Source organism: Ostrea edulis, chromosome 6, assembly GCF_947568905.1.
Source record: "Ostrea edulis chromosome 6, xbOstEdul1.1, whole genome shotgun sequence".
NCBI classification, from domain to species: Eukaryota; Metazoa; Mollusca; class Bivalvia; order Ostreida; family Ostreidae; genus Ostrea; species Ostrea edulis.
This window is the reverse complement of record NC_079169.1, coordinates 11,544,737-11,557,224: the sequence shown is the minus strand read 5'-3', so window position 1 is coordinate 11,557,224 and position 12,488 is coordinate 11,544,737.

Sequence of the window (12,488 nt, the reverse complement as noted above, 5' to 3'; positions counted from 1 at the left end):
CTTTTCACTGCGGAATGAAAATATGGTGCATTTAGCAAAACCAGCTGTTTAATGGATCCACGGCATACTGCCATCCATAATGAATTCTAAGTTTAACATCAAGTCATTAATTGTTTAAAACGCTAAGAGGAAGAAGGGGGTAATCAATAGACATAACCAACCCCCCTTTCTGATATAATGGTTTTGATATCATCATCTATAGATTAAATATATGTGTTTGTATATTTAACCTCTGGGAATTCATTTCGTCATTGAGATCATATAATTATTCGTCAAACCCTTGATGATCTATTTGGTTCTCGGTTTTTAATGGTCCCATACTGCATCACAATTTACAGGAGTATTTTTAAAAAAAACCCGATGATTTTGCTGAAACCTAAGCGCGCGTGTGACCTTAAACGTAAAATTTATTTAGAATGCCCTAAACATAAAAAATATACTTTTCTTCTCAAAATTGTAGCGATAGTGTTTTAAAGTTTCCATGCACATAAAACAGTCAATGAATATTTCACTGTAGAAGATTCGCTTACACTTTTTAACCTAGGACTAATATGTATTAAGTGCTAGTGTACTGGGAGGATTCATCTCGGGCCTCCACTGAATCTTTCTTATTACTTTAGCCATTAATTTTGAGTTTGTAAAATGATCATAATCTTTAAGATTTGAGACGGATGTAGTTGATAATGATATTATAGCCAAATGGAGCGACATAGTGAATCTAAAACTTAATAACCATGGCATATTTCTGTACTAACAAAAATATATTAACAGTAAATAAGTTTAATCACGTCTTTTACTAATGTTTTTCAATGCTATACGTGTTGTTTGTACATATCATATGTTATTCTGTTTCCGATGAGTCGTTTAACTCGAGGATGATAAAGACCTTGAACTCTACGGTACGCATGGATGTGTTCGTGTGTTGATAACGCGTATTTACGTAACCATTCATTACGCATTATCAGGAAATAAATTGCATGCTTATGGAAATAATACGTGTGGGGGTAATTTACACGAAAATAGCGTATTGGTGTAAATAATCTACATGTGTAAATTTCCACGTTTATAGTTTACATGACGAGGCTTCTGACGATATCATACATGTATGCTGTTGTGTGTAGAAGGTTAAAATCAACCAATCTGCGGTACTTGTGGTTAGCCAATTCAAGGACTAGGAACAAAGATTAATGGGGAAACATCCGTGCTGAAAAATCTTTTATTCTCTGATTTAATAATATCAAGATATTTGCATGGATGATATTCCAATTTAGCGATTTGCAAGGCTGCTTGCTTCTGGATATTGATAGAATCGGGAAGAGCAGGCTAGATGTGCTATATTCATTTTTAGACACTGATATTGACTGGACGGTTTTAATTCATGCATATTTTACAGCTGGAACTATAGTCATGTTTGATATCACTATTATCACGTGAGAATTGAAGAGTTATTACAATAATGAAATATTTATAACGATCGACTAGATAAAATATGGATTGGGTTTAAAAACATCTTTTCGTACGACAGAGGAAATGTTAATGTACATGTTGTGTATTAAATGATTTTTTAATGCGATGAGGAAATTGTATTGATAGACGTTTTATTATGAACGGTTATAATTACAAAGCACTCAAAATGCTATAGAGTTAAGTTTTATAAAGCAAGCAAAATACCAATGCTACAGAAGCCCATTAGTGCAAACCAAAACTAAATAAAAAACAAAATTATTAAATAAAAAAACGAAAATATTAAATAAAAAACGAAATTATTAAATAAAAAACGAAATTATTATATTAAAAAAAACGAAATTATTAAATAAAAAACGAAATTAATAAATAAAAACGAAAATATTAAAAAAACGAAACTAATATATAAAAAAACAAAATTAAATAAAAAACGAAATTATTAAATAAAAAACGAAAACTAAATAAAACACGAAATTATTAAATAAAAAACGAAATTAAAAACAGTTTTTGAGATTATAATGTGTGTGTCAGTAGAGCTTAACAAGCTCCTAATTCTTTGATTTACTGCGATTTCATCATCGCCAATGGAGTTTTACAGAAATCTAATGACATTACAAAACAGCCAACTTATCCATTCACTACACGTTTATCTACTATGTTCGCTGAAAGGTCCCAAACCTCGTGTATCGGATTACAGGATTTCTCCAAAATTACTTCAACACTAGCCCCCATAAATCTAGTAAGAATATATATGGCTTCCATCAGCCACATACCTCAACAATCACTTGACTCTACACTAATTAAGTGTTTCGGCGGTGTGAAAATTGAGCTAATTGATTGGATTGATCGATAGATTGAATTTTCGCTGCATGCAGATCCGCCTCATCAGAAGTCTATTTGCACTTCACAATTATCATGCAGTTTGATTATTTTGAAATGAGGGTGTGGGCATGTCCCTTAAATTTTTATTGCGTTGGTATGAACCACACGATAGGTACAATGTAGAACAGAGAAAACGTCTTGGTCTCTCTGGAGGATGTGTCAGTAAAAAGGCTTTTACTTTATAGGTTGTACTTGGTGATAGAAACAAGGGGTATACCCGGTTTTTTGCTTTTATTTACACCTGATAACAGGGGTGGCTCGATCGTAGTTATCGAGTACCACTTGTACTGTTTTTATTGATTTAATTATCACTATAGCCCCTCTTTAGAGGGTTTGTTTTGAAATCTTTAAGAATTTATTCAATTAATTTATTCACTCAAATCATTCATACAATGGTACACGAGGTACATGTACATAAATATATAACTTACTATTTCAACAACATTGCCAAGGGTACAAGTATATAACTAATACATACACATGTACATGTACCACGTGCGTTATCATGACGATGGCTTTATTTTATTATGTTTCATGGTGAAGAAAAATAAATCCGGTCATGATTTATTCGCTATAGCAAATTCTGCTCATCAACTGCTTAAATTCACATGTGAAATATCTGTGAATAAAATGCATTTCTTGGGCAGTACGGTGTATAAAGGAAAGTGATTTGAGGCAACTCGCATTCTAGATTTGAAAACGTACATCAAACCTACAAATTGGAACGAAAAAGTGCACATAATCCTTCTGTTTATAAGGGATTTATAAAAGGTGAAACTATTTGCCATATTTACTGGTAAATTAGCCGACGAATATGCCACTTTATCTTAGAATGTAAATTACATGATATATCCACTCTACGGAAAGAATGTTGGGCTCCTAGACATTGTCATGTACTGAAATGTAGAGAGTTAATGACAACATGAAACCTTAAAATAGTTTAAAAAAAACAACTATGTATATCCATGAGTTAGTCTGCTGTCCTTCCTAACATGTTTATATATTAAATTATATGCATTATGTCCTCCACCTTTAGTTTGTGCTTATGCGATGTTTACCTGGAAATTTGTTTGTAATTTCCTTGGTTATCTGATGTAGTCGGATATCGCATACAAATGGGGAGTATTTAGACCCTTATAAAACATCCAAATATCTGTTTGTAAACTTTTGAATTAAATTTAAAAGTATTATTTTCCAAAATTAATTTGAAGAAAAGGTTCAGATCGCCAGTGGATGATGTATTTATTGCATTGATAGATTTGTCCGATTTACTGTAGTAAGTAATTTATTTATTATAGTGACATGTGTTTTAAAATACAATATGTTTCTACTGCAGTCATTAACTCCTCAAATTGCATGTTTGTGTAGAGTGATGTGATATCATAGGCTAGCTGACCGTGTATAAGTAAGACAATATATGGCTCCCATGGCAGGTACCTCAACAATCGCTTGATGTTACACTCATTAAGTTTCGGTGGTGTGATACGGTGTGTACCAGTGTGGCTGCTAAAACTGGTGACCTTCATTTATGCCAAGCACTGAATACTTTGCCGTGTCATGTAGAATTAATTACTTATCAGTTCACATCAGTACAGTACGTTCCTTTTCTTTTATAATAATTTCGTATTTTATAATAATTTCGTTTTTTATATAATAATTTCGTTTTTTATATAATAATTTCGTTCTTTATTTAGTTTTGGTTTTTTATATAATATTTTCGTATTTTATTTAATATTTTCGTTTTTTACTTAATGATTTCGTATTTTATATAATAATTTTGTTTTTCATTTAGTTTTGGTTAGCGCTAATGGGCTTCCGTACTATGCATTATTATTTAAATTTATAAAGCAATATATTATCAAAATGGTAAATCATTAACTAATCTTGGTAAACTTCTTTTAAAGCTTTTAAAAACCCTGATGCTGAAATGAATGTTATATAAACTGATAGGTACGTTTCCTAAACTTAATAAAGAAGATTATAAAATATGTGTATAGTCCAGTTTTGTCCTCATAAAATCAAACTGCACAAATTCTAATAACACTTCGTGATAACTGAACTCAGCATGGTATAAAACACTATTTCTCTAAGAAAATTGTCAGATTAAGATCCCTTCCCAGTAGACCTGCCTCACTGGAAATGCCTCCAGTATATTAAGCTATAGTCATTGGCATTGGCAGTGTTTGGGTTTTGAGTCGGTGGTATTTTTGGCATATGATGTCTGGGTGAACCCGATTCGATACTGACGCGTCTTTGTGGAGACCAAAAAATTGGTTTACTCTTTAAAAGTGAGCAAAATAATAATAATAAAGATTGGTTTTATTTAGCGCCTTTTCCAGCGTATGCTGCTCAAAGCGCTTTACAATAATCAATGTACATTATTACCCCGGCAGACCTTATATCAATCTAGAACTTTAGAAAATAACGATCATTTAAAGGTCATAGGAGATGATATATATTTTAAAAACAACCGGTTTGTTTTGCACGAAAATGTTCTTCTTCAATTACTTCTTATAAATAATACGTCATTCAGAAATAATCGTAAGGTAACGCTACAGATCGTCAAATGTTGCTATGGTATGAAGTATCAAAATAGTATGATAACTTATCTCCCTTGCTTGATGACGTCAAAAGAGACCAGCTTGACGCAAAAATGTATTTGTTTATACTAACAACTGTGGGCTTTAGCCATCAAAATGGTTCAATGTGCTTGCATTCAACTGTAATGTGCGATGGGTGTTTATATGTACGCCTTTCTAAAGGATCAACGCACACAGAACTCGACGTTGATGTTACGGGGGGTGATCGGGGATCAGTTTCGTATACATTCTTTTTGGTAAAAATTGTGAGTATAAGAAATAAAATCTTCGACCAGACGCAGTTCCAACGATTTTCGACTTCGGACCTACTGCAAGCATGGCGAAGACAGAATAATCCTACAAAACTTCGACAACTTTATTCAAACGCATAGACAGTCGTAGGGATGGCTATAAGTATTAACATGATTAACACTGTATGAAATAGTTATATGAAGCTTTTCTGATCAGAACTTTGTGTTTAAATAAATATAAGTAAATAAATCAAAGATGAATAGAACAAGCAATATGCTGAAAGTTGCATTATTAGACATTTTCAATTTCAAAGTGATATCCTTGTACAACAAACTCCAACCCCTCATCCAAAACTCCTCCAGTGCGAAACAAATCGTCTATGGGCTTGCTTTTGATCTGATCGTGGTCTCTTATGACGTCCCAAAGTCGGGGAAACGGGAACAATAATCGGGTGGCAATTTTCTATTCCGAGTACCTTAGCACTTGGATTTTTTTTAGAGATAATATCGTTGTTAATTCTAAAAAAAAAAGCATTTTTATGAGGAGTCTATGAAACAAAGTTGATAATTACGTAGTCAGAAGTCATTGTTAAATATCGTCTCCTGTGATCTTTAAACAAGCTATGAAATATGAAATTACATGTACTTAGCTTAAAAGTTAGAATATTTGCAATTGAAAGTACATCAACATATTATTCGCACAATTACCGTACAAAAAATATGTATGGATAGCTGTAACACACAGGGCAAATTACACGAACAATTGAATTGTTATTAATTACACGAACAATTGAATTGTTATTAATTACACGAACAATTGAATTGTTATTAATTACACGAACAATTGAATTGTTATTAATTACACGAACAATTGAATTGTTATTCGAGACGACCTTGTTTCTTCCTCGGGACAAAAGAACAAGTTTAAATTTTGCATAAGATTTCTTGATATAGTAAACGATGTGCAAATATGTTTATATATTACATGTTTATTGATTTTGTCTTGCTATTCAATATGGTTGCTAAGGAGCAAATTAGAACTATTCCTATTCGTCCAATGAACTGATCCACGGTGTGGGATATGATAGTGATTGACTTAATTAATTTCAAGGAGGGAAAGCTGATTAATGATGGCAATCGCTGCAAAACTCAACTTGAATTCGGTGAGATTCCTTATTGAACAATAGAGTCTAAAAGACAAATGAATGTAATCAGTGTGGACCAACTCATGGAACCTACGTAGCTGTCTAGAAAGCCATGCTATCACCAGGTATACCTGTATTGGGCAGAAGGATAAAATTGGCTATTATAGAATCATGAAAAAAAACCTGACGAGAGGGTTTAGTTTTTCCTGATAATGGTCAAGTCAACTAATTAATTATTCTGCAATAATGGGCAATAGAAAGAAAAACCGCAAAATGAAAGGTTTCCGCTAGTCACTATTTACCATTCCACCTTAAAGAACCACAACGGTACTCTGAGGAAACATCTGTTCAGTATGAATGTCAATAAACGGATGAGGTTTTTAAAGAACCCCCTATGATATCCTTAGATGCCGCAGAAATCTGCAGGTAAAGGTAGTAAGGACTAGACTGGATAACTCTTTAAATGCTCTGACCTCAGATGTCAATTATGGAAGTATAGCTCATACAGATTTTCAGCAGTCTTGTCACTGATCGTCGTTACAAAATATTGGAAAACTTTCCTGCAAAACTAATAACTACATTTATCTCATCAGTTGCGATGTCTGCCAGAAACAGTATGTAGGAGAAACAACAGACCTCCGCACACGGCCAACAACCACCGGTCCTCTGTCACAACCACCGGTCCTCTGTCACAAACGAAGAAAGATTTGCCAGTAGCTGTAAACTTTACTGACAGTAATCACCGATGGGAGGACATGACAATTGGATATTGACCATGACCAAAGTTGGTCAAATACCCAGAAAAAGCAAGAGGAAAAATTATCGATGCACAGACAGATGGCATACGACTCTCAAGGTATCAACAAACCCACCGACTTCACTATGATGAATATAGGCTAATGTTTACAAGATTCTGAACTCCATCTACTTGTTTCATCATGTCTTCAATACTACAGCCGTATTTTCTATTTCATGTCTAGCTTCAATCACTCACTTTTACACACTGATTTACAAGTAAAATTAATTTCTCGTCTACGAGACTCTGCTAGTCTAATTTTGCAGCTCTCTGCATGGACCCTTTATGGTGGACTAACCCAGCAGTTGATTTTGGCCATTATCAGGCAAAACCACTGTTAAGTTTTTTGTGATGCTATAATTGACTTATAAAATCCTTCATTAATACGAGTGTGCGATCGGGAAATTCCACCTACGGGACAAGATTCGCGGTCTGAGACGAGGCTTTGCTAGCGATATCTTGCTCCAGAGGTGGAATTTCCCTCTCCCACACGAGTAAATAATAAAGGATTATTTTTCGCACATTTTACCCACAGTTTAATGAATAATTTAGGAGCTTGGAGAGAATTCAAAATTATCAAAATCCTAATTTGAATTTCAATACAAAAACAATTTAGACAGACAGAAAGAACGAAGCCAAAATTGGTTTACACTTTTATGTTTAAACTAAAAAACCAAGGCTGTCCAGCAGAGAGCTATCAATATCAAAATTGTTTAAAGAAATTTACTTCACCTTGTAATGTAAATCATACAAAATATATGACGTCACAATCAATGACGTCGCAGCACTATAAGACAGAAAAAGTCGATCTCACACTGGGAATAATGTAAGAATATTTCATCCTTCTGCCTGAGACATGATCATTACAGGTATACTGGTGATTGTTTGATCCTGTTTCATGAGCTATTCCACATCGTTTACTTTTCTGCCTTTTTCAAATTTATTCATTCAAATTTATTCACAGTGTATAATAAGGAATCCCACCTGGTAGGAATCGATTTTGGCTCTCATTACCATCATTGATCCGCTCGTTCTCCTCGAGATTAATGAAATCCATCACCACATCGCACATTTTGAATTAGCTCACTGGACGAATAGGGCGTGTTCTAAATCGCTCCATAGGAAACGGTTTTATTGGAGACGAAAGCTTTTACAATATTGGTAACTTGTATAGATTGCAAATGCAAATTCCAGTTAAAGTTAAAAAATCAATATATGCACCCAGGGGTGCATGGGCCGAGTTGCATGGGATACATTGTAAAGTCAGGAATGATATGGCATATTTATAATTGTGAAGAACTAATTTCAGTTTTAAACTTTTCGAGTTACTGTCCAGAAACCATGTTTGTTTTCAATCTATTTCGGTCACTATGACCTTGACCTTTGACCTTTTTTCTTCAAAATCAATAGGGGCCTTGCTTTGCTGGTATCCAACAATATATCCAACTTTCATTTGATTCAAATTACAAAAATTTGAATTATCCTCCGGAAACCACAATTTTTTGGAAGTTTAAATCTATTTTTGGTGACTGTGACCTTGACCTTTGACCTATTTTCTCCAAAATCAATAGGGGTCTTCCTTACATGGTACTTAACAATATCTTTAAGTATCATTTGATTCGGATTTAAACTTTCTGAGTTATCATCCGAAAACCAAATATTTCTGAAATTTTCATTCTATATTCTGTCACTGTGACCTTGACCTTTTTTCTCCAAAATCAATAGGGGTCTTCCTTACCTGGTACCCAACAATATATCAAAGTTTCATTTGATTCGGATTTAAACTTTCTGAGTTATCATCCGGAAACCAAATTTTTCTGAAATTTTCATTCTATTTTCGGCCACTGTGACCTTGACCTTTGACCATTTTTCTCCAAAATCAAAAGGGGTCTTCCTTACCTGGTACCCAACAATATATCAAAGTTTCATTTGATTAGATTGTAAACTTTTCGAGTTATCATCCGGAAACCAATTGTTGACGCCCAACCGCCCGCCCGCATCACCAAACCAATAGCCGAGTTCAACTCCGTTGGAACTCGGCTAAAAATGTCGATGTTCGTTTCGAATAATGTAAATTATGTTCAAAACACATGTCTTGCAATGTGGATAACGTCTCTGCTTGTGATTACGTCTCTGCTTGAAGTGCCTTAAGTTTGTTCTTGAGATTATAGTGAATGTTTTCTAACTTCTGTAACTTGGTAAAGATCGACTGTCATTTGGACACGAACTTCTGAAAGTTCTACGGTGGTACCTGGCCCGCACAGAACGGACACAGATCTATTGTAGAAAACCAATCATATATATAGTTGATAAACACGTTTTGACATCCCTGTTTCTTTTTAAAGAAAACTATATTTTCATTGATTCTAAAGTCGACCCTTGGGAATTCAATGAAAACCTGGCCAGTTTTAATGGCGTAATTTGCCAAGGTTTTGTGGGGAACGGAGTGGAGATGCGATGATGAACTACAGGGAAAAGTCAGCTTCGATGAAGGATTCTGAATGGTTTGCTGTAGGCTACATAGTATTTGGAAACCTCTTATGTTTGTAGAATAACCTTGATGGTTACCAAGAAATTGCGGCCAAATTAAAAGCTTGCGTCCATAATCTTTCTAGTATATTTCATAGTACAAAATTATCTTATCCTAAATAATTAGAACTCTTCAAAGAAGGAGTTAAGTAAATCAATTTAAGAACTACGTTTTCAAAATTCCAATTCACAATCAAATATTTCAGTTGAAAGACATAAACACTTTATAATGGAAGTTGACGATGGAGAAACTGATGTTATCCCGTGTGTCAATAGATTTGAGTTATTAGTTTGCAGTTAAAATCTGTGTTTCATAAAATATCCAAATATGAAGCAGACTCTTGTGCCTTTTTCCGTTCACTGGGATATATTGATTGATTGATGTTTTCCGCCACACTCAACAATATTTCAGTTATCTGGTGGCGCCCAGTTTTTATTGGTGGAAGAGAGAACCCAGATACAATATACCTGGGAAGAGACCACCGACTTCCGAAAGTAAACCGGCGCGAGCAGGATTCGAAACCGCGGCGACAGAGGTGAGAGGCCGTGTGAGTTTGAGCGCAATGCTCTAACCACTCGGCCACGGAGGCCTTGGGATATATTGAATGGACATATAAATAAATAATGTATACAGGTATGGGTGAGAGTTGTATGACAGTATTTCATAACTACCGAGATTTCTCTGGAGATGAGATTAATGTATGTAATGTAATAGAAACGATCTTGCAGAACTGAAAAATAATGGCTCTAAAGTAAGTTCTGAATTAGGATTTAGATTACCAAATGAGATGAAGGAGCTTTATTCCCGAGGATACCGGCAACACATTGTACACAAGTCTCCGGGGTGAAGCTGGGTTAATTTCAGTTGACTCGAGTTGCATTTGATGATACTGAGATTATTGATAGTCAACAGTAAATTGTAATTGAAAGCTTGGAAGATAATAAAAATCTAACACTGTCATTCACTTTAATTACAATTTCGGCCGCTTTAAAACGTATTGATTCTGTGGAACCGGTAATAGATACGATGTTATCATTCGTCATAAATTTTCTGAACAACAAAGAAATTCTATCGGTGTTGAAATCAAAATGATATATCATTAGTGTTTGGAAAAAACAATAATTCTAGTTAGTTCTTAAAACAATCGTTTAATGAATTTGCCAATGCAGAGTATACTCTATCGGCCATACTTTTTACCTGTATATTTACGATGGGCCTACAGAATATCATATAGATTTCCCTGCACAGACGCAACAACAGAAAGCAACGATAAAATTCTAAACCATGTGATGTACATGTGCAGTTTAACATTACACTTCAGCTCCCTTAAATTTCTGTATATATAATGGTCTTTCATTTTCTGTTGATCTATAATTGACATAAATGGCAATATGAGTACCCTCCACAGCGAAAGGTCGAAACTGAACACAATAGTCCTATCGCTTACCTCCTATTCATAAAAGTGACACAAGTATAATTTTCAGCCATTGAACTTCAAATTTGACTTCAAGAATGAAATCAATCCTATGTTTACTATGAACAAGAACCTGTCATAGTGTCATTTGAAAAGATTTCTATTCCGAAATATAGCACACACTGACAGTGTAATTGTAACATAATCATGCATAATATTAATTATATAGATAAATAAAAATTTTAAGATTTTGAACTCAAACTAAGCAAAATTATCCGAAATAAAACAATCCAAACATTCTACAACTGATATCTATACAGATGGTTCAAAAGACCAAAATAAAGTCTCTTGAACCATCTGCTGCAGTAATCACAATCGACGTTTTCTTTGCACGACTTCCGAATGAAGCAACTATTTATCATTGCCGCCGAAGCAAAGGCTATTGAACGTGTGTTTGAGTACATTAAAATTTCTAATGACAAACATTTTACTATATTCTCAGACTGTTTTGTCCACAGTCAATACATTTGTAAACATCAATATTGGTCACCCATATATTTTAGATATTTTAAACTGATACTATCTTTTAACTAAACAATGTAAAATAGCTGAGTTCTGCTAAATCCCAAGTCATATTGGTATCCATGGCAATACGAATGCAGACAAATCGGTAAAAAAATGCACTATAAGATGATAATTGTACACTTTAAAATCCCCTACACTGATTTAAAGTATTTCATAAAAGTATACGTAAATTCTCTTTGGTAAGGATTTCTGTGACACAAATAAACATGAAACTATTCAAAACAAAGTACGCAAACCATGTAACATCTTAATGAAACGCCTGGACGAAGTGATTATTTCAAGAATACGCATCGGACATTCAAAATTAACGCATTCTTACCTACTAATCAAAGAACTTCAGCGTGAGTGTATATCTTGTGACTGTTCATTAACTATACATTACATTCTTTTTAGATTGCAGTGATTTTATGTCTAATCGGAATCGATTTTATAATAATGTGCAGTCAATGGAAGAGCTTTTTACAAAAATATTGACAATCATTCAATGTATACAAGAATGCGATTGTACAGAAAAAAAATGACTACTTTATAACACAACTGATTATATACACAACATGATCTCTATGTTTACCTGCATCTTTAAAGCGCTAAGCAAAGCTGCGCTGTATTGTCGTCAGTTGGAGTTTGCTTTCGCCATCACGTTTCCGGTTTATCGCCACCTATAGGCAAATTTATGCATCGCTGTAGTAAACAAGTCGTGTTTAAAGTAGTCTTAATTTTGCAACCGATCTAGTACGGGGATAGCATTCATATTCGCAGGGGCATTTTCTTTCGGAAATACAGTTCGTTGGACAGTGGATAAAATATGTATACACTGTAAAAAGGTGACATTTTTGTCCTCC